This window comes from Odocoileus virginianus, chromosome 9, assembly GCF_023699985.2.
Source record: "Odocoileus virginianus isolate 20LAN1187 ecotype Illinois chromosome 9, Ovbor_1.2, whole genome shotgun sequence".
In the NCBI taxonomy this organism is placed as follows: domain Eukaryota; kingdom Metazoa; phylum Chordata; class Mammalia; order Artiodactyla; family Cervidae; genus Odocoileus; species Odocoileus virginianus.
In genome coordinates, this window is record NC_069682.1 from 1,515,582 (window position 1) to 1,539,891 (window position 24,310).

General features: G+C 40.9%; 1 protein-coding gene across 11 annotated transcripts in view; it reads left to right on the plus strand.

Annotated features, from left to right (window-relative positions):
* The window catches only part of PLCB4 (phospholipase C beta 4), a 460,969-nt gene that overhangs the window by 144,253 nt on the left and 292,406 nt on the right, over positions 1-24,310 (plus strand). The gene's annotated exons all lie outside the window — the stretch shown is intronic.

Below are 24,310 nucleotides of genomic sequence, written 5' to 3' on the forward strand. Positions count from 1 at the left end.
TGGAAGTTCTTGGTGCCTGTACTATCGAAGCCTGGCTTGGAGAATTTTGAGCAATTTTGCTAGCATGTGAAATGAGAGCAATTGTGCAGTAGTTTGAACATTCTTTGGCATTGCCTTTCTTTGGGATTAGAATGAAAACTGAACTTTTCCAGTCCTGTGGCCACTGCTGAGTTTTCTGTATTTGCTGGCATTTTGACTATAGCACTTTAACAGCATCATCTTACAGAATTTGAAATGGCTCAGATGGAATTCCATCACCTTCACTTGCTTTGCTCCTAGTGACGCTCCCTAAGGCCCACTTGACTTTGCACTCTAGGATGTCTGTCTCTAGGTGAGTGATCACACCATCATGGTTATCTGGGTCATGAAGATCTTTTTAATATAATTCTTCTGCATATTCTTACCACCTCATGTTAATATTTTCTGCTTCTGATAGGTCCATAGGTCCATACCATTTCTGCCCTTTATTGTGCCTGTCTTTGCATCAAATGTTCCCTTGGTATCTCTAATTTTCTTGAATATATCTCCAGTCTTTTTCCTTTGCATTGTTTTCCTCTATTTCTCGGTCACTCAAAGACTGTGGTTAGTTGAGTTGGGATGCATATCCTGGGTCCCTCTTTTGGGGTCTACATAGCCACCGGCAGACTGCTTCTTCTCCCCTGATCTCACAGACACAGGCATCATTAAAACTACTTTTCTCACCTTTGACTTGTTTTCTGAGTCTGCTGTAGTCATGGCTGTGTCTTGACATCACCTTGATCTATACATTCCCTCAAACACACATGTTTCTGAAGCCTGGGCATGACTTGTGGGCTGTTTTTGTTCCTCATTCACTTTTCTGCCAAACCCTTCTGACCTTTTAGCTTTGCCCTCACCAGACCCTTGAGTCACAAACCTGAATGGGTTTTCATGAAATAGATCCTGAGCTCTTTTGCAAACTGCAGCATCTAAAAATAGGCTCTGTATTTCTTTCAGTGATGTAATTGTCTGTTTAAACTGTGGGGCTCAACAGAGTCATTGTAACCCACGCGTTGTCAGCCGTTGGAACCGCCGAGCCAGCCGCTGGGAGCTTTGCACCATGATTGATTTCTGTGGGTGTCCAGGAAGCCTGGAGGTGGTATGAGCAATGCTGCTCTGAAGAGCTGTCCACAGGCTTCTCTGCTGTTACAGGTTGTATAATCTTGTGGTGACTTAAACTAAAATGAAAGAGATGCTGCTGTTTCTCTTTCCCCCAAGAGTCGCCAGTGCCCAGGGAGGTGTCTTAGGGGGTCCTTGGCTGTTTCTTCTTGTTGAGTTCTTGGCAGGGGCAGCTCATGGCCATGTGACTTGTGCAGTTGTTCGGGGACCCAACCTTGGAAGGCCTCTGTGTTTGATTTAATGTTGTGTTGTCACTGTCTTGAAAACCTCAACAACAGGGGGACCCATGTCTTCCTTTGATTGTGGCCCCTGCAGATTATATAGGCTGGTCCTGATCCTGAGAGCTGGCCCCAGTTCTGGACTTCAGGGCTTCCAAGAGGATAAGGGTGGGAAGGATTGGGAGTTTGGGATTAGCAGAGGCAAACTATAATTTTATATATAGAATGGATAAACAATAAGGTCCTACCATATATATGTATAGCACAGTTATATTTAAATTCAATATTATAACTAAATTCAATACCATGTGACAAAGCATAATGGAAAAGAAAATGAAAATGAATGTATAGGTATACAGACACATACACACATATTTCCAGTGGGATGTGCACAGTAGCTGTCCTAAGTAGCCTTTTTGCTCAGTCCTAAGTAGCCTTTTTGCTCAGAAGGAAGCTCTGTGGATCCCAGGCTCTTCTCAGGGTCTGTGTTCCACCTGAAACAAGGACTGATCATCTGTGTGTAAACCAGATTTCCACATGAGACACAACATGCTTTCTGATCAGCAGCATTGTCAGGGTGAAGGTTAACTGTGCAGTTCATTTATTCATTCACTGTGCTAAGAGGAGGGGGTGGGTGGTGTCTTACTTTAGGTTTCCTCCAAAGCAGATCCCAGGACAGAAGATTTGAGTGGGCTTGAGTTACTAGGGAGAAGATCCCAGGAAAACCGGCAGGAGTGGGGAGACGTGAGACAAGGAAATGAAGAAAGCCAGTAACGGGTGTGTCACCACAGAGGGTGCCCTGTGGGCATCCGGGGCGCAGTGCCCTTGGGGACCTCTGCAAAACCTGTAGAACAGGCCTCAGAAGTGTCCCATGAAAGAGTGTGCAGCTGGACTGTTATCTGCTCTTGTTTGATTCCATCACTGCAGAACTCACAGATACAGAGGGTCAGCTCTGTGGGCATTGCTATTTAGATCTTTGCTTTATGACTGCTTTTCTGCACAAAACCTCTGAGGGGTAAATTGAGGAAATTTTATCTCTGTAAAACACAATTTTGTATAGCTTTAACATCAACATAGTTTTCTCATCTCCTTACTTCATTTCAGGATTGATGCAGTTACATTTAAAAAAAAAAAAAAAGACTCCTTTCCAGGCCATCCTGATAGTAGTGACCGTAGAAGGGCTCGTTCAGCAGGAGACCACCTCTGCTTGCTGTGCAGTTACTTCATACACGGTCCTGAAGCTCACCTACAAAAATCTGTCAGCAGTTAGCATGTCTGTGCACATATGGTGTCACAGAGTGTCAGCTTTCCTCTTGGCCAGTGATGAGATGGCCTGATTCCGCGATCGTATTCAGAAAGTTAGCTTTTCTCTGGAAACTGTTTTATACCCAGCTCAGGTTTAGGTTAGAAAAACAGGCTTAAAAACAAATTCCGACAACTCCTACCATAATGAGAATTAAGTGAAAAATTCCAGTTTGCATCAGCTGTCCATTTCTTAATGAAATTGTTGAAAGTGAAATCGCTTAGTTGTGTTCAACTCTTTGTGACCCCATGGACTGTAGCTCACCAGACCCTTCATCCATGGGATTCTCCCTGCAAAAATACTACAGTGGGTTGCCATTCTCTTCTCCAGGGGATCTTCCCAACCCAGGAATCGAACCCAGGTCTTCTTCTTTGTAGTCAGACTCTTTCCCTCTTTACCTTTAGTTACTGGAGAATCCAGTGAACTCATTAGTCAGATTCTTTTCAGCTGTGTCTCGGTCGAGGCGTCTCACACTTTGATGCAGGTGTGAATCAGCTGTGATCATGTTAAAGTGCAGATTCCGCATTTCTAACAAGCTTCCAGACAGTGCTGATGCAGCTGGCCCTCTGGGGAGCCAGGTCTGGAACAACCTGCTTTAGGATCCCACCTTGTTTGACTGTGAGGGTAAAGCTATGCCTGGAGGAGGGACGGACCACTTTGGGAAAAAGGAGACTTTTAGAGATAAAGTTTCTCATTCAGAAAGACATTTCCATACTAGCATGATGACTTCTGTGGCTGTCTTCCCAGAATCAGAAGAAATGGAGTACTGTGGTGAAGGAGGAAGTTCTTGGCTTTGTGACTTTGATTGGAAAACATCTAAACTGCTCCTCTTTATCTGAGAGGAGTTACTCAAAGTTTAGAGGCTCCTGAAGTAACTGAATCTGAAGTCCTTGCAGGGGACATCAAACGTTCACGACTTCAAATGGAAGTCTTGCTCAACGGTACAAAAAGCAAGATTACCGTTTTGAGCTGGAAGGGTCCTTGATGTTAAGGAAAGAACTGGTAGAGATTACAGAAACATTTCAGGCAGTAATTGCAAAGACTCTTCTCTTCTCCTTAGCAACAGTCTCTGCAAGGGGAGTAGAAGCTTGGAATAGCAGCGGTCCCTACAGAGAAACCTATGTGCAGACAGAATCAAAAGCAATTGAAACAAGTTTGCACTAATGACTTTGGGAACCAGAGTGATCCAGAATGAAAGAAGAGGGCTTTATTATCAGGGGTGACCTCTAGATTGCAATTCAAATGACTGTTGGGCATGTAAACGGACACCTAGGTGGGAGGGTGGGAGGACTGTATAATGTGGGTGGTACTCAGTGAATTTCTTTATCTTGGACTTTGGATGAAGAAAAATCTTTCCTCTGCTTCTTGCAAGCTCAAGTAGTGACAGATGGTTCTTATTTTCTTGCTGGTTTCTGTTTCCAGGGGAATAAAATAAGAATTGGTGTTCAGAATTCAGCCTAGGCTTACATTTGGGTGAACAATTTAGGAACAAAAGGACATTGGCTATAATGATTAAACCAAGGCTAAGAGGGGCTGTGGAAATTCACAGAGACAAGGGCTGGACAGAACTACTCCTGTGACCTTGGGCAGGTTATGATCCTCTTCGAGCACTGGTTTACTTTCCTGTAATGATGGGAATAATGCCTCCCATTGATGGTTTAGAGATAATCATGAAATGTGTAGAATGTTTGGTCCATAGGTTTTCAGTAAGTGGAAGAGTTGTTTTAGAAAGATATCTTGAGATAGAGCTCATGACTGGATTTTAGGACGAACACTGGAGTCCTGCAGTTTAAACTTGAATTTCCTCAATTGGGTAGAGCAACCAAAAACAGGGATTGTGGAGACTACCAGATATCAAGAGAGCAAAGATGCTCAGAGTACCAGCACTATTGGTAAATTAACGTTTTTCATAAATGTGACTAAATGCTTACAGAGATTTCAGCATATTGAAATAAGAGGTGAGTGTGGTCATTAGAGGAGCGTTGTGATTACTAAAAACAAACTTACGGACTTCCTCGGTGGTTCCAGTCCAAGGGCTGTATAAGCCCCCTAGCTCCCTTTCTCCTGATCACCTTGCAGCAGAGACTGAGCTGGTGCCGCCCCACGGCTCGCTGGCTGCCCGCCGCGCCAGCCCCCAGAGTCTCTGTGGGACCCGCCCTGCGTGTGTGCTCTTCAGTGGGGGAACCACTCGGCCCGAGGGGTTATTGGACACCTGACATTTGGCAGTCAAAGTTGCTTGCAAGTTTAAAATGCTCTCTGAATTTCAAAGACTTATTATGAAAAAAAAAAAATCTCATTAATAATTTTTATACATGGAATACACCTAAAAATGACAGTATTTTTGGATACATTCAGTTAAAATACATTTTCAAAATTAATTTTGTCTGTTTTTACTTTTCTAACATGCAACTAGAAAATTTTAAATTACACATGTGGCTGGCATTTTATTTCTGTTGGGCAGCGCTGGTCTAGTCTGCACTGGCACTAGTATAGGAATTTCCTGGAGAGGTTTTTATTATCACCTCCCCTTGTCCCCAAAGAGAAACAAAGCCAAACCTTGTCCTGACTCAGGGGAGTTTCCTGACCTGAAGCTTTGTTGTCTGTTCTCAGCAAAAGGAACCCTAATTGTGCAGGCGAACTGTCTTCCTGGGCATACTAGGTCTGTCCAGGTACAGTCTTAACGTTTTTACATCATTTATTGTTGGTCCTTTAATGGACCAGAACCTGGTGGTCCGGAGTCAATGATGAGAGAGTGAAAGAAGGAAAGACACTAATACTCCCTGGGTTACGCAGCCAGCTTCCGTGCTCCAGGGAATCAGCCAGAAATAGAGAGATACAGAGAGATAGAGAGAGAAAAAAAGAAAGAAAGACACTGGGATCAAAGCTCTGATGGAGCAAAGGTGCTTTAATCAACATGCTGTGGGCACATATACTGTCTTACAAGGTGGTTATTCTCAGCAAAGACAAAGATTAAAATTCCAGATATACAAAACATAAGAGGATCCCTATTAAAGAGAGAGTTGCGAACAATCACTTTTTACCATATGGTTCATAAAAAGGGAGAGGGTGCTCATCACCGTAATGAGAAATGCTTGGATTCCTCAGCCCCGGGAAAGGTGTGCCTCTCCTCTTAGTTCCTGAATATTCAGGAATTAATAAGGGCCAGGAGGGTTCCTGACGGATCCAAAAGAGCACACAGGAAGCCTCTTTTTAATGCTTCCTGACAAGTTATATTCACATTTTTCTTAATGTTGTTCTCAGACAGCCTTTGAGAACTCTTATTAAAAAGGCAGTGTTTTATCTGAAGTTGTGTCTGAAACGTATTCTCTTCCTCTTGAGATAAACACAATGAAGGGGATTGAAACAAAGAAAAAGTCACATAGTATGCTTTGGTATGACCAACCCAGACAGCATATTGAAAAGCAGAGACATTACTTTGTCAACAAAGGTCCGTCTGGTCAAGGCTATGGTTTTTCCAGTGGTCATGTATGGATGTGAGAGTTGGACTGTGAAGAAAGCTGAGTGCCAAAGAATTTGATGCTTTTGAACTGTGGTGCTGGAGAAGACTCTTGAGAGTCCCTTGGACTGCAAGGAGATCCAGCCAGTCCATCCTAAAGGAGATCAGTCCTGGGTGTTCATTGGAAGGGCTGATACTGAAGCTGAAACTCCAATACTTTGGCTACCTCATGCGAAGAGCTGATTCATTTGAAAAGACCCTGATGCTGGGAGGGATTGGGGGCAGGAGGAGAAGGGGATGACAGAGGATGAGATGGCTGGATGGCATCACCGACTCGATGGACATGGGTTTGGGTAAACTCTGGGAGTTGGTGATGGACAGGGAGGCCTGGCGTGCTGTGGTTCATGGGGTCACAAAGAGTCAGACATGACTGAGTGACTGAACTGACTGACTGACTGACTGACTGACACTTTGGTCAACATTTATCTTGCTATAAAAAGAGAAGGAAGAGAAGAAATGTGTAGCAGAAATGTGATGGCCTCAATTGCATCAATTAAATGGCCTCCCAGTTATGGGTTCTCTTTCTTCATGGAATCAGAAATCGACAAAGTAAATTTATCCTTCCTGGTTTGAAGTTGTCAGGGAGTTATTGAAAAGGAGCTGGAGTCCTATTTCTGCAGCAGAACTAATGTGAGAGGAGAATGGTAAATTAAATAAGGGCATGATGATTTAGCCAGCTGCTTCAGTGCACTGAATGATCTTTCGTAAGATGCAAAAAATGTAGGGCTTTGTGCTATTAAATAGAGTTATGGTTTTCAACTCGGAAGAAATATTGTGATGTGGCTGAGTAGTCATATTAATGGGATATTTTTGGTCACGCCTTTGTCCTTAGATTATCTCAGCTTCAGAGATGGGAATGATTAACATTGCACTCTAATCATGAGGAGTGGGAGGGATGGCATGTCGATAAATTGGAATTGAAGAACAACTTACAGATTCCTTCACTAGCCTATCACTGTGTTCCCGGATTTTGATTTAACGCTTTATTTCTCTTTCTTGAAGGCCATCTATGGAAATGGTGGAGAGCTTTTTAACTCTCATTCAACCTTTGGTAAATCCTTCACGTTGAGAGAGGCATCATGGAGCCTATAATTAATTCCCTGAGAGAACATTAAGATGTCATTCATATGACTGGTCTATCCTCTTATGTGCTGTGGGTGAAGAATATGTATTACCAATGGAACTCAATTAATAAGCATTATTGAATGTTGAAGTGCTTAACTTTCTTAAGAAATACCAAAATAGTCTCTGCTCTTTTTGTTTTGTTTTGTTTCTTTTTATGCTGTAGTTTCCAGGTCATGTTCACAAATGTTCAGAATCGTAACTAGGGAAATACATTGGTCTACCCTGGGGAAAGAAGGATTGTGAAAATGGAACTTTTGGACTTGTGGACACAGGGGAGAAGGAGGGAGTGAGATGAGCTGAGAGAGTAGCGTTGACATACGCACACTACTGTGTGTGAAACAGACAGTGAGCTACTGGGAAGCTGCTGTGTGGCGCAGGGAGCCCGGCTCGGTGGGACGGGGGTGAGTGTGGGAGGGAGGCTCCAGAGGGAGAGGATATGTGTATACTTGATGCTGATTCATGTTGCTGTTTAACAGAAACTAACACAGCATTGTAAAGCAATTAATTATACTCCAATTAAAAAATAAATTTAAAAAAATGGAAGTGTGTTTACCTTCTCACAGTGTATTCATCCTCATCCTAAGGTTTTCCTTGGGTCATTGTGGTGGAAAGTTTTACTCATTCATTCATTCAGTGAGCAACTATTAAACACTTAAGGTAATGGGAACAAACCTAAAGGACAGTAGTTTGAGTTGTTTAGTTGCTCAATCATGTTTGACTCTTTTGAGACCTGACGGACTCCTCTGCCAGGCTCCTCTGTCTGTGGGATTTTCCAGGCAAGAATACTGGAGTGGGTTGCCATTTCCTTCTCCAGAGGATCTTCCCGACCCAGGGATCGAACATGAGCATCCTGCTTGGCCGACAGATTCTTTAGCGCTGAGCCGCCTGGGAAGCTTTGGTTCCAAATTGGCCTTTCCATTGTCCCAGTCTCTGTGGGATACTGAGAATCCTGTTAATTAGTATGGCATTGACTGATTCTCTCACCCTTGAACCTCAGATGATAGAGTCACTGAAGTCTAGGAGAAGGTTGTACCCTGATATTTACAATTTCAATTGCTCTAGTCTTTTCAGACCATCTCGAATTTCTTTAAAATTATTATTCTCAATCTTGAAACATTAGGTTATCTTTATAAGAAGTGGTTTTCATCTTGACAGCATCCTTAACTTTCTGAGGGAGATGAAAAAAATTTGTATGCTAAACCCCAGGTTTTCAGATTTTTATTTTTCCAGACAACCGATGCAGTATATGAAACTTTTAAAATTATAATTTGCTATATTGCATCTTATCTCTTCCTGCATTTTGGTCCATGCTCTCTGTTGCATTAACCTTCATCTATTTACATTTCATTCATTTTCTTTATCTGTTGTTTAATCCATTCATCTGGATAATTCCTGTCAAACTCAACTACAATAACTGATATAGAATATATTACATAAAAGTCATTACGGGCAGAAGGGAAAGAATGATATCCTGATTTTGATCTTCATTCAGCATTCTTAACGACTCTCCCTCGGTGACTGATGGCAGCAAGTGTTCTGAAAGCGGCTTGTTGAGAGAGGCCCTTTCAGTTTCCTCTCTTCACTCTCAATGCTCCCAAGTTGGATGCCAGCTTGTCATTACAGTCTTCCTGTGTTTCAGATTCCTAAAAATCGTTGTCAAAATGAAATCACTCATTCGTTTTCAGACCAAGTGATTTTGTTTCTTTAACTTTTCTGATGCTAGTTTTCAATTTTGAAGTCATTTCCTTTTCTTATATTACACATGCAATCGATTAGCAAGTTCATTTCCTCTACATTCAAAATATGCACCAAATAGACCAATTTTCCCAGTGTCAACAGCACTGGACTGTCCTCGCTCATTTGGACTCCTGTGGCAGCCTGCTAATTGGTTTCTCCGCTTCACACTTGTCTTGCTACGGTCAGTTCTCCAAATAGTGGTTCCTTTAAAACTCAGGTCAGGCTATGTAAGTCTGCTGCTTAAAAGGTCTCCATCGGCCTCTTTCTTCGCTGAGAATCAGGCTTAGTCAATGCCTGTGAATAATCTGGCTTCTTGCTGATGTCCCCTCCTTTCAGTGGCCCGCTGCTCCCTCTGCTGTCTTCCAGCTGTGTGCCTCTCCTCTGCCTTGTGAACCACATACTCTGCTCAGGGCTTTCTGCACCTGCGGGTCCCCCTCCTGGAGTCCTCTCCCTCCAGACCTTCGGAGGGCTCACTCCCCCACTTCTCTTCAGATTAATGACACCCCAGTGGAAGCCCCCATCTGGCAAAACAATAGAAACGTCACCTTGTCTTCTCCTCCGCCTGATACAAATCCAATAAATATTTTTTGAATGAGTGAAACAACTGTTTTTCATAGAAGACATTTAATTTCTTGTTCTATTTGTGGGGATAAATAAAGAACGTGTAAAATGATCCTTAGCAGAAGACGACATGTAAATGTTACAACAAAGTGATAAAAAATAAGACATGCTAAAAATCCAAAAGCTATATATTTAATTTTCTTAGAGTACAAATGGTAACAGAACAAAGAGTCAAGACATTTTTGAAAAATGGAGATATTTGTTGGAATAGCTAACGTTTGTAACTAGATCTTTATGTAAATATGTAATGTTGGTATAATTCATTTTCCTAAAATATTAAATACTCCTCCCTTTGTGATCAAATGAAAGCTACCAATATGCTTGACAAACTTTTTTTTATAGTAAAATGTATCTGTGTTTGTAGTATATATGCAAATATATATATGATTGAATTATCAATGTTTATAAATTTTTAAGCTAATGAAGGTTATGATGCATCAGATAGTAATTTCCTATTGTTAAATGGGACTCTGTTATTATTATCATTATTGATGTATTATTATTTGTAGGTTTTAAATGCATACTTGCAAATGTGTAGAAGGAGCATTTCTTCTATAACCAGATCTTTTTCTGCATGTTGTAAATGTGTGAATTTACTTAATTGTCTGGGCTTGTTGCCTTAACTCCAAAAGGAAGATAATAATACATTACTCACATAAAGGTACAATATATGGAACTCTGAAACGCTATTAAAGATTATTTTAAAATCACAATAAGATATCTCCACACTTATTAGAATAGCTAAAATTAAAAAAAAATACGTAGTACTAAGTGAGTGAGGTTGCAGAAAGCAATTGGAATTCTCATACATTCATTGTTGGTGAAAATGTAAAATCGAACAGCCATTTTGGAAGATAGATTGACAGTTTCTTATACTGTTAAACATACTTACATGTGACTCAGCAGTCCTATTCCTGGGGTATTTAACTAAGTGAAATGAAACCTTATTTTCACAACAAAATCTGTACACTAATATTTGTAGTAGCTTTGCTTATCATCATCAGAGAATGGAAACAATCCAGATGTCCTTCCAGCTGGGGAATGAAAAAACAAACTGTGATATATCTGCACATTGAAGTATTACTCAGTAACAAAAAGGAGCAAACAATTGATGAACACATCAATATGGATGGATCTCAAAGTGCATCTCTCTAAGTGAAGGAAGTCAGAGTGAAACTCAAAAGGCTGTCATCTATGATTTCTTATACCCAGAGGGTGGGTAGGATTGAAAGGAAGGACTGGTTGCAGAAGAGCAGTGTGAGAGAGTTGGGGGTAATGAAAACTGCTTTATGTCTTGATTTGTATGGTGGTAACATGATTTTGAAGGCAAAAATAAAAGAGGGCCGCAGAGGATGAGATGGTTAGATAACATCACCCACTCAGTGGACTTGAGCAAATTCTAGGAGACAGTCGGGGACCTGCTGGGCTGCAGTCCATGGGGCTGGAGAGTCGGACATGACTTAGCGACCGAACAGCAATAACGTGATTATGTGCATTTGTCGAAATTCACAGAACTGTATACTGGAAAGAGTGAATTTTACTAAATGTGAACAGAAAAACAGGGAATTATTCCTCTTGATTATTAAAACTAGCTATACTTCTGAGTCCAGGCACTGATGATATCTCAATGTCTTAGAAGGGTGAACACATCTGTGTCTTAGTTCCTAATTTCATTTTACTTCAGTTGCTGGGTGGGGTTTCCTTGTGAGACTTTGTCTTGCTTCAGGTAGTACTTGTTGATTTTTGAGGTCAGAAATAGCAATGGCAGAAAATTGTCCCACAGTCTCCCCAAAGCTGTTTCAGAGGGACCCTCCCAGCCTATTAGCCTAGTGTGCTAGTAAAGATGGAGAACATGTTGGAGCTGTAGATAAATCAGCTGCTTTAGTTCATTCATGAAATCAAATGCAAATGAACAAGGAATAGAATCAGAGCAGGCTAGTGCCCATGCAGACTATTCTAGACTATGCATTTGCAGCTTGTCTATTCAACGTGGTATCTTTTTCAAGGCCCTGTCATCAGCAACCATGTTCTGGGTCTTGAAAAGTTTGTACAGTTCAGCTCCATGAATAAAAAGCCAAGTTGTCGCTGTATCCCAGTGAATTGGGTCCCAGTGGGCCAGCTAATGATGTAATTTCTCATGAAACAAGTGGTCTATGACCAAAAAAAATGATCTGACAGACATAAATATGTGTCTCAGAGTTATATAAATCATAACAAGAGAACTTCAGGCATTGAGTGGTTCTTGTAAACTGTGCTGTACTCTTTTTAATTTTTTTTTCTATTCTCACTTACTGACTGGAAGATGCATTTTATGTTTGTGAAGGATGTGACTACATAAAGCTTTTTGAGGTCATGATTCTCTGATCAAACCAGCACTGTTTCCATTTTCCTAGACTGTTTTGTATCTTTTGCCTTATGTGTACCTGCTTATATACAACTGTCTCAAGAATGCTATAAATCTAGATTGATCTTGAGACCAGCTTCCTACCAGCAGATTAGAAGTGACACACAACAGATTAAAATGAAATATTTCACTCCAGTATTGTCCTGTTGTTTTGGAACAGCAGCTCTTGGGTTTCTGTTGTTACTATTCTTAGTTTAATTTGCACACATTATTTTCTCAGTGTGGATTGCTGTTTGAGTGCAGAAATAGAGATGGGGGAGAGGACAGTAACTGAGCACCCACTTGGACTGCATGAATGTGATAAGCACTTTTCATGTATTATTTCATTTAACTTCATAACAGTGACTGAGGTAGATGACTTTGCTGCTTTACTAACAAGGAAACTGGGGCCAAGAGAGGTTAATTGACTTGTATCCTCAAAGATAGGACTCTCTCATCCCCAAACCCGCTCTTATTATACCCCAAGGCTCCATCTGGGAACAGTATTTTCTCATCTTGTTTCCACTTTCCCTGGAGGATGGAGACTGTACTGGTCTTTTGAGATTGAGCCCTGGGCCTCTTGTCAGGCCTGGACTGAGAACCAAATCTGCTCTCTCTTTTATTTTGCAGAGTCCCAAGAGATTTGGCCTAATTTAATGTATTTTTCAAAGCTGCCATCAGATACTTATCACTTGTTTCTTTCTCTTCGATCACTGCCTGAAGAGAAAAATTGAGTCTCAGAGTTTCATGTCTATGAAGAGCAGACACACAAGGCTTTTTTATTTTAATAATTTCACTTCCAGTCAGCACAGGAAAATAGGAAAGCAGAGAGAGAGAAACCCAACAGAATAAGTTGCAAAAATTCAAAAATATTGACACGTGCACCCGTGTTCATCGCAGCACTGTTTATAATAGCCAGGACATGGAAGCAACCTAGATGCCCATCAGCAGATGAATGGATAAGAAAGCTATGGTACATATACACAATGGAATGTTACTCAGCCATTAAAAAGAATACATTTGAATCAGCTCTAATGAGATGGATGAAACTGGAGCCCATTATACAGAGTGAAGTAAGCCAGAAAGATAAACACCAATACAGTATACTAATGCATATATATGGAATTTAGAAAGATGGTAACAATAACCCTATATGCAAGACAGAAAAAGAGACACAGATGTATAGAACAGACTTTTGGACTCTGTGGGAGAAGGCGAGGGTGGGATGATCTGAGAGAACAGCATCGAAACATGTATATTATCAAGTGTGAAATAGATCGCCAGTCCAGGTTGGATGCATGAGACAAGTGCTCGGGGCTGGTGCACAGGGAAGACCCAGAGAGATGGGGTGGGGAGGGCGGTGGGAGGGGGGTTCAGGATAGGGAACATATGTAAATTCATGGCTGATTCATGTCAATGTATGGCAAAAACCACTACAATAATGTAAAGTAATTAGCCTCCAACTAATTAAAAATATATATATATTGGTAAGCCAAAAAATTCGTTCATTTTTTTCCCATGTAAGATATCTCTTAGTTGTCTTCAACTTCATTTGAAACAGTTTTGTTAGACTGTATTGTGACAGCTGTTGTATCAGCATGCATTAAAAAACAAAACAAAAAAAATCATAAAATTGATGAATTTTCTTGCAGCCAGTTTAATATTGAAGATGGAAGAAAAAAAGCATTTTGGACATATGCTTTATTATTTTAAGAAAGGTAAATGTACAACTGATAAACAAAAAATATTTGTGCTATGTATTTTCTCATAGCAGGAGAAGGTGCTGTGACTGATCAAATGTGTCAAAAGTGGTTCGTGGGTTTGTGCTGGAGATTTCTCACTGGTTGATGCTCCATGGTCATGTTGACCAACTGAAGTTGATAGTGGTGAAATTGACTTTAATTGAGAATAATCAGTGTTATACCATACAGGACATAGCCAACATACTCAAAATATCCAAATCAAGTGATGAAAACTGTTTGCACCAGCTGGCTGCATTAACTGCTTTGATGTTTACATTCCACATAAGTGGAAAAAACACTTGACTGTATTTCTGCATGCACTTCTCTACTGAAATATAACGAAAATGTTTCACTTTTAAAACAAATCATGATGGGTGAGTGGTGAAAAGGGGTTACTGCACAATAATGTGGAATGGAAGACATCCTGGGGCAAGAGGAGTGAAGCACCACCAGTCACACCAAACGCCACTCTTTATCCAAAGAAGATGATGTTGTGTATATGGTGGAATTGAAAGGGAGTCCTCTAATATGAACTCCTTTCAGAAGACCAAATGATTAATTCCAATAAGTACTATTCCCAATGAGACCAACTGAAGGCAGCACTCGATGAAAAGTGCCCAGAATTAGTCAACAGAAAACATATAATCATCCCTCAAGATAAAGCAAGACTGCATGTTTCTTTGATGACCAGGCAAAAACTCTTACATCTTGGTTGGGAAGTTCTGATTCATCTGCTGTATTCACCAGACATTGCACCTTTTGATTTCCATTTATTTCAGTCTTTACACAGTTCTCTCAATGGCAAAAGTTTCAATTCCCTTGAAGACTCTGAAAGGCACATGGAGCAGTTCTTTGCTCAGAAAGATAAAATGCTTTCAGAATATGGAATTGTGAAGCTGCCTGAAACATGGCATAAAGTAGTGAAACAAAAAAGATGTCCTTTTCATTATAGAGAACTGGAATGCAAAAGTAAGAAGTCAAGAAAAACCTGGAGTGACAGGCAAATTAGGTCTTGGAGTATGGAATGAAGCAGGGCAAAGACGCATAGAGTTTTGCCAAGAGAACGCACTGGTCATAGCAAACACCTTCTTCCAACAACACAAGAGAAGACTCCACACGTGGACATCACCAGATGGTCAATACCAAAATCAAATCTTTGCAGCCAAAGATGGAGAAGCTCTATACAGTCAGCAAAAACAAGCCTGGGAGCTGACTGTAGCTCAGATCATGAACTCCTTATTGCCAAATTCAGACTTAAATTGAAAAAAGTAGGGAAAACCACGAGACCATTCAGGTATGACCAAAATCAAATCCATTACGATTATACAGTGGAAGTGGGAATAGATTCAAGGGACTAGATCTGATAGAGAGAGTGCCTGACGAACTACAGATGGAGGTTTGTGACATTGTACAGGAGACAGAGATCAAGACCATCCCCAAGAAAAATAAATGCAGAAAGGCAAAATGGCTGTCTGAGGAGGCCTTACAAATAGCTGTGAGAAGAAGAGAAGTGAAAAGGAAAGGATTATTATTAAATAATAATATTATTTAATGTATTATTTGAATGCAGAGTTCTAAATAATAAAAAGGAGAGATAAGAATGCCTTCCTCAGTGATCAGTGCAAAGAAATAGAGGAAATCAATGGAATGGGAAAGACTAGAGATCTCTTCAAGAAAATTAGATACACCAAGGGAACATTTCTTGCAAAGATGGGCTCAATAAAGGACAGAAATGGTATGGACCTAACAGAAGATATTAAGAAGAAGTGGCAAGAATACACAGAAGAGCTATACAAAAAAGATCTTCATAACCCAGATAACCACGGTGGTGTGATCACTCACTTAGAGCCATGAATCCTGGAATATGAAGTCAAGTGGGCCTCAGGAAACATCATTACAAGCAAAATTAGAAGAGGTGATGGAATTCCAGTTGAGCTATTTCAAATCCTAAAAGATGATGCTGTGAAAGTGCTGCACTCAATATGCCCGCAAATTTGGAAAACTCAGCAGTGGCCACAGGACTGGAAAATGTCAGTTTTCATTCCAATCGCAAAGAAAGGCAATGCCAAAGAATGCTCAACTATCACACAGTTGCACTCATCTCACATGCTAGCAAAGTAACACTCAAAATTCTCCAAGCCAGGCTTCAACAATGTGAACCATGAACTTCCAGATGTTCAAGCTGGTTTTAGAAAAGGCTGAGGAACCAGAAATCAAATTGTCAACATTCACTATATCATCAAAAAAGCAAGAGAGTTCCAGAAAAGCATCTATTTCTGCTTTATTGACTGTGCCAAAGCCTTTGACTGTGTGGATCACAATAAACTGTGGAAAATTCTTCAAGAGATGGGAATGCCAGACCACCTGACCTGCCTCTTGAGATATCTGTATGCAGGCCAGGAAGCAACAGTTAGAACTGGACATGGAACAATAGACTGGTTCCAAATAGGGAAAGGATTATGTCAAGGCTGTATATTGTCATCCTGCTTATTTAACTTGTGTGCAGAGTACATCATGAGAAATGCTGGGCTGGGTGAAGCACAGGCTGGAATCAAGATTGCCGGGCGAAATATCAATAACCTCAAATATGAAGATAGCACCACCCTTATGGCAGAAAGTGAAGAACTAAAGAACCGCTTGATGAAAGTGAAAGAGGAGAGTGAAAAAGTTGACTTAAAACTCAACATTCAGAAAAATGAAGATCATGGCATATGGTTCCATCACTTCATGGCAAATAGATGGGGAAACAGTGGAAACAGTGTCAGACTTTATTTTCTTGGGCTCCAAAATCACTGCAGATGGTGACTACAGCCATGAAATTAAAAGAAGCTTACTCCTTGGAAGGAAAGTTATGGCCAACCTAGACAGCATATTAAAAAGCAGAGACATTACTTTGCCAACAAAGGTCCATCTAGTCAAGGCTATGGTTTTTCCAGTGTTCATGTATGGATGTGAGAGTTGGACTATAAAGAATACTGAGCACCAAAGAATTGATGCTTTTGAACTGTGGTGTTGGAGAAGACTTTGAGAGTCCCTTAGACTGCAAGGAGATCTAACCAGTCCATCCTAACAGAGATGAGTCCTGAGTGTTCATTGGAAGGACTGATGCTGAAGCTGAAGCTCCAATACTTTGACTACCTGAAGCGAAGAACTGAGTCATTGGAAAGGACCCTGATGCTGGGAAAGATTGAATGCAGGAGAAGAGGATGGCAGAGGATGAGATGGTTGGATGGCATCACCAACTCAATGGACATGAGTTTGAGTAAACTACAGGAGTTGGTGATGTGCAGGGAGGCCTAACGTGCTGCAGTCCATGGGGTCGCAAAGAGTCGGACACAGCTGAGTGCCTGAACTAAACTGAAGTGGAACAAAACAGTGAATACATTGTTCAATAAAGTTCTTAGGTGAAAAAGAAAAGATGTGTCTTTTATTTTTACTTAAAATCAAAGGAACTTTTTGGCCAATCTATAGATGACCAAAAGATTTTAAGATTTAAGATTTAAAATCTCAATCTTTGAGCCCAGCTTATGTGTTACTGCTCTTGAAATTCTTCTTAGATGTTATTTCTTAGATGATAATAGAAGTCTCTTGAATAGGGATTATTATTCCTTTCTATCTTGGATCTATGATCCAAAACAAATGCAAATTAGTACCACTGATGAAATTTTCTCTCAAGCCAGATTGTATTTCCCAGTGACTGTCCAGAATGTAAGGGTTTCATTATAAACCTCTAGAAGAGACTTCCAGAAAACAAAGATATTTTATGTTAGTTTGACCCACTGTAGGAATCGAGAAATGAATATGCCTGTAATAAGTGCCACACATGGGAGTTGAAATGTTCTCTAAGTATAAACTATACATAGGATTCCAAAGACTTAGAATGCAAGGGATAAAAAAAGAGGAATTGTAAACTATCTCAATAATTTTATATCAATTACATATATTTCAATTATATAAGAAAATTCTGCAAATACTGGGTTAATTATTATTAAAGTTAAATTCACTGCTTTAAGCTTATAGTTCTTAGATTATTGTAGGTTTGCATGCAGTTGTAAAATATAACACAGAGAGATCCTCTGTACCCTTCACTGATTGGTACCATCTTACACAGCTTAGGTATAGCATCACAACGACAAAGTTGACATGGATACAGCCCACTGACATTACTTAGATTTTACCAGATGTACATGCACTCATATATGTGTGTTTAGTTCTGTGCAATTTAATTACCTGTGTAGAGGTCCAATGATCACCGTCACGGTCAAAATACATAAGAATTCCATCGCAAGGATCATGCGCAAGACATAGCATATACGCACTGCATAGCCTACATCTCCATGCACTGCAGTCATAGGCTGCTGCCTCTCCTCCCTAACTGCTGGAAATCATTAATCTGGTGTCTATCTGTGTATGTCCATCATTTCAAGAATGCCATACAAATGGAGCTGTATAGTAAATAACATATTGAGATTAGCCTTTTTGCTTCACTAAATTCCCTTGAGGTCTCCCCAGATTGCATTATTAAGAATTCTTTCCCTTTTGTTGCTGAATAGTATTTTGTTTCTTTTTACCTTGTTAATGGGGCTCATAAAAAGTTTAAAATTGCATATATAATATATGTGTATGACTGAGTCCTCTTCGTTGTTCACCTGAAAATATCACAGTGTTGTTAATCAGCTATGACTTAGTGACTTAGTAAAGTCACTCAGTCGTGTCCGACTCTTTTCAACCTCATGGACTGTAGCCTACCAGTCTCCTCTGTCCATGGGATTTTCCAGGCAAGAGTACTGGAGTGGGTTGCCATTTCCTTCTCCAGGGGATCTTCCCGACCTAGGGATCAAACCCGGGTCTCCTGCATTGCAGGCAGATACTTTACCATCTGAGCTACCAGGGAAGCCCTACCCCAATACAAAATGAAAAGTTTAAAATGTAAAATTAAATTTAAAAAATTACATATGTAACTCACAGTTGTGGCTTTTATCGTATTTCTGTTGGACATTATTGGTTTAAATACGTAATAAAGCAGCACATTTCTATTTCATTTGCATTGAATTTCTGGCATCCTGTGTTAAATGATGGGGCTTCCCTGGTGGCTCAGTGGTAAAGAATCTGCCTGCCAATGTAGGAATCAGGTTCAGTCCCTGGGTTGGGAAGATCCCTTCGAGAAGGAAATGGCAACCCACTGCAGTATTCTTGCCTGGGAAATCCCATGGACCGAGGAGCCTGGGTGTGGCGAGCTACAGTCCATGGGGTCACAGAGTCAGACATGATTTACTGACTAAACCACAGCGTGTTAAATGCTGCATTTTGTTCTGCTAACTGTAAAATCAGGTTATTTGGAAATGAATGAGGGAGTAGTACCTTTAAAAATTATTTCAGGGGAGTAAAATCATCTTATTGTCTCTCCTACTCCCCTCCTCGAATTTTTTCTGTTTTTGGTCAGTTTTCAGTAAGAAAAGCTTTGTATTTCTATACACAAAAGAAACTTTTCATGAGGTTAGGCAGCAAGGGGAGTGTTTCTTGCAGCTGCTGCCAGCGGTATCAGTACACTCATTTGAGACTAATTAAATGGCTCATATTTATCTGATATTTTCCCTCTTGGGAGACTCAGAAGCATTTTTTTTTTTAAACTTAAGCTTCAAAAAGAAACCAGCTCAGTTAGCTTATGATGCAAAGAAGAAGCAGGACACAGGGACACCTCAGAGCAGATTAGAACTGAGGGAAAGGATAATACTATTTTCAATTAAAATTGCCTGGGGAAATAAGGTAGGCAGAGAATAATTACCTGGGTTGGCACACATCCAGCTTTCTAAAACAAAGACCCTGCTTAAATATTCTGAGGGATCACTGACAACCACAGGCAGCCAAAGACCTTAAGAATTATGTCTGATCTTGAAACTATTTGAGTGGCTGCAGGAGGCTGCAGTGCATAGGAATTTTAAGTCAATTTCATGAGAAATTCTAACAAATAAAACTTGGGGAAAGCTAATACCCCACAAAGAAGCAAGTCCACAAAGCAGCAGATTAAAGGGAGGATTCTCGGACAAAATATATTCATATTTCTGTAATTTCTGCTCTGTGCCCACTAGGGCATTGGGACTGAGATGGAACGATGGGGGAACATAAAGAGAATGGATTAAAGGACATTCTAATCACTCACCTCCTCACACAGAGGGAATGGGGTGGTCACAGGCCTTGATCAAGTGCATCGCAGGTGCCAGGAATGATCACTAAGTAAATGCAACGTGACGTGGGCTCATCCAACCTAGTTGTGGGAATGAACTGTTGATAGAAAATGTTCCTTTTTTTAAAACTTATTTTTATTTTTTAAGTTGAAGTATATTTGATTTACAATGTTGTGTTTCTGCTATATAGAGAAGTGATTCAGTTATAGATTATTTTTCATTTTCTTTTCCATTATGGTTTATTATAGGATATTGAATATAGTTCCCTGTGCTATACAGAAGGACCTTGCTATTTATTCATTCTATGTATAATAATTTACAACTGTTAATCCCAAACTTCCAATCCATCCTTGCCCTCATCCCCCATTTACCTCGGAAAGCAAGTGTTCCTTTAATACAGATATCAGGATGTAGCATTGTGGACTCCAACCCAACGCCACCCCCACCTCCATCTCTGCCTCCAGGGCCTATTGTTGCAGCTCCTGAGAATGTGGGTCTTGAGTTCCACTGTGTGTGTATGTGTGTGTGTGTGTGTGTGAGTCACTCAGGCATGTCCGACTCTTTGAGACTCAGTGGACTGTAGCCCATCAAGCTCTTCTGTCAATGAAACTCTCCAGGCAAGAATACTGGAGTGGGTTGCCATTCCCTTCTCTAGGGATCTTCCTGACCCAGGGATCAAACCCAGGTCTCCTGGATTGCAGGCAGACTCTTTACTGTCTGGGCCGCCAGGGAGCCCCTTCTGTGGCTGGATGGAATTGATGGGAAAGTTCTGAGGTTATACAACTACAGTGTTTTCTTTTCTCATGACCTAAAGAAAGACTCACTTTCTTCTCTCTAGTAGGAGAGTCAGTGGCTTTTCCTCTTTGCTTCTAGTGTTAGCTTTTGCTTTGTTGCCATCTTTTCGTAATCTTTTGGTTTCAAAATGTAAGATAATTTTGGAAGGAGTAACAAAGAGAAGTAATCCATTACAGCTTTCATCTCTCCTCTTCCAAATAAAGATATAGGGGCTTAAGGAATGCTTGGATTGTTTTCTTTGTTAAGAAGACTTCATGGAGAAGGAAATGGCAACCCACTCCAGTATTCTTGCCTGGAAAAGTCCATGGACAGAGGAGCCTGGCGGGCTGCAGTCCATGGGGTTGCATGACTGAGCATGTGTGCACAAGGGTGCAGGGAGATGGGCTGGTAGCAATAAAGTGGTAGAACTTAAAAAATAAAAAGAAGACTTCATAAGCTTGTTTGGACAGTTAATGGTTTTAAGAACAAGGATCCAGAGTTTGAATTCGCATGCCTTTGTTTGCTCTCTCCATGACTCTGGATCAGTAATGTAACCACTCTGTGTCTCAGTCTCCTCCTCTGTGAATAGTTTCTGATACATGGAATTGGTGAGATTTAATGAGTTAACATATACAAAACACTGAGAGCAGCATTTGAACGTAGTAATTTCTCATGCTTTGTTGTTCAGTTGCTAAGTTGTGTCCGGCTGTTAGCAGCTGCATGGACTGCAGTATGACAGGCTCCTCTGTCCTCTACTATGTCCCAGAGTTTGCTCAAATTAGTGTCCATTAAGTTGGTGATGCTATCTAACTATTTTATCCTCTGCTGCTCCCTTCTCTTTTGCCTTCAGTCTTCAGGATCTTTTCCAATGAATCAGCTCTTTGTGTAAGTGGCCAAAGTATTGGAGCTTCAGCTTCAGCGTCAGTCCTTCCAATGGATATTCAGTGTTGATTTTCTTTAGAATTGATTGGCTTGATCTTCTTGCAGTCCAAGGGACTCTCAGGAGCCTTCCCTAACACCATAGTTCAAAAGCATCAATTCTTTAGCACTTGGCCTTCATTGTGGTCCAGCTCTCACATCCATACGTGACTACTGGAAAAATCATAGCTTTGACTATACAGATTTTTGTTGGCAAAATGAAGTCTCTGCTTTTTAAATACTGTCTAGGTTTGTCATAGCTTTCCTTCCAAGGAGCAAGCATTTTTTAATTTCATGGCTGTAGTCATTGTCCTCAGTGATTTTGGAGCCCAAGAAAATAAAGTCTGTCACTGTTTCTACTTTTTCCTCATCTATGTGCCATGAAGTGATTGGACTGATCTTAGTTTTTTGAATGTTGAATTTAAAGCTAGCTTCTTCACTTTCCTCTTTCACCCCCATCCAGAGGCTCTTTATTTCCTGTTGGCTTTCTGCCATTAGAGTGGTATTATCTGCATGTCTAAGGTTGTTGATATTTCTCCTGGCAATCTTGCTTCTAGCTTGTGACTCATCCAGCCTGGCATTTCTCGTGATGTACTCTGTCTGCACAGAAGTTAAATGATCGGTGTGACCATATACAGCCTGTTGTGCTCAATAATTGGTTATTACTATTATCATTTGCTTTGCTTCTTCTGGACCTGTCAAGTGGTTTTACTTTCTAACCAAACATGTTTTTGAAGGAAAATAACCTAAAGATTGTCATTTTTTTTCCAGTTAAAAAAATCTTAATGAATATGCCGTGTGCTAGTGATTATATTAAGCATGCTTTTTAAGTTTCTTTATCCTTTTCCTTTTACTATTAGTATGGTTATGTATATGTTGTCTCAATGTAACTTCTAAACAGTGAAATCTGTTGTGTGAAAAGCAGTTAAGTTGGTTGAGACTGTGTTGAAAAATATAACAATTTAATTAAAAAATATTTAGCCCATGGTGTTATTTGGGCATTTAAAATTTATTTTTGGTTCTTCTAGGTACTAGTTATGTGTTTGTTTTCTTCTCTTTTTCTTTTTTTGATCTTCTGCACCTCCTTTTCCTCCTTCAAAATATCAATTGTCTACACATATGATTTCACAAGGTTCAGTTTATTTACTTATTTATTTTTTTTACAAGGTTCAGCTTAAACTCAAGGAGAGAAATGTCTCGTATACATCTGAAAGTTGGCAGAGAACATGCATTCTTAGGGTTGGAGTATTAGCTGTTCTAGTGATGAGCGGGAGACCTGTTCCAAGTCTGCTCTCTAGTTCTAACTTCAGGGCATCCTCTCTGCTGGCTGGTTAGCTCTCCTTGTGATATGATGTCAGCTTCCAGCCTGGGGCCGGGGTTGGGGTGGGTAGGGAAATGCATGCAGATGACAAGTGCATGTAGTAGGCAAATAGTAGGTACAGCAGGCAGAATTCTCAGATGGCCCCAGGACCCCCACCCTGGCAACTGTGCCCTTAATGTCATTTCTGAAATGTGATTATGTTGGGTGGCATGGTTGACTTTAAGAATGAGGTTTTCTTTGGTGAGTCTGTCCTAGTCAGCCGAGAATGTAGAAGGTCAGCTGAGAATCAAGGTAGATTCAAGGAGAGAGAGGAATTCCATATGAGGGAGATCTCCATTGCTGAACTGGACGATGGTGGGGCCATGTGGTCAGGAGTGTGGGTGGCATCTGGGAGCTGGGCGTGGCCCCTGCTGACAGCTGGCAGAAAGTGGCTTCAGTCTTGTGACTGTAAGGACTTGAGATTGGCCAGCAATCTGCCCGAGCTTGGAAGTCATTCATTCCTCAAGCTCCAGAAAGGGAGGCAGCCTAGCAGAGACCTTGATTGTAGTCTTGTAAGGTGTTCAACAGAGAGCCCTACAGCTGGACCCAGACTTCTGACCTACAGGACCACAAGCTACTAAATTGTTGTTTTAAGCCATAAATTTCGTAACAGTTTTGTGACGCAGTCACAGAAAACCAACACACAATGGAAACCAGGCAAAAGAAGGTAGATGTGTAGTTGCAAAGCCATTGCCATTATTTAGAGAAAAATATAACACTTTAAAAATAACTCATAATAATTTCCTAATGAAAGGCCCCCAGTTAAACATTTTAGAGCCAGTGAGCCACAATAAATGCCAGATGCAGGAGCTGTAACCCTTCTGGGTTTCTCAAGGTGGTGCTTTTAGACTTTGGGAAGGGCAGAGGAATGATGAAGCTGCACCCTTGCTAGACGTTTATTGCGTGATGGTCAGGGAGACTGTGCAGTCAAGGACGGTGGATGCTTCCCCTCCATCCCTGTCATCAGCGGTGCTGACTGAGCTTTCATTTGGTTGGGGGGGCGTCACTAACCCAGGGGCGAGAGGGGAGCTGGAGCACATGGCTGAGGGCCACCTGCTGGGGGTGATCCAGAGCGAGGTGCTGGGGGACCGGGAGGACCCCGCTCTTCTCAGGCGGGCCGGCCACCTCTCAGTGCCGGCAGGAGTCTATATTCTGGGTCTGTGTTGCCGCATCTTCCAGATTTCCAAGTGCAGCTGGGGTTCCGAAGATTCATGGGAAATCTCCCAACACGGAAGTGTTAGCCGTCAGCTCAGATGCTAAAAGATGAGCATGCCAGATGAAGCCCTCGGC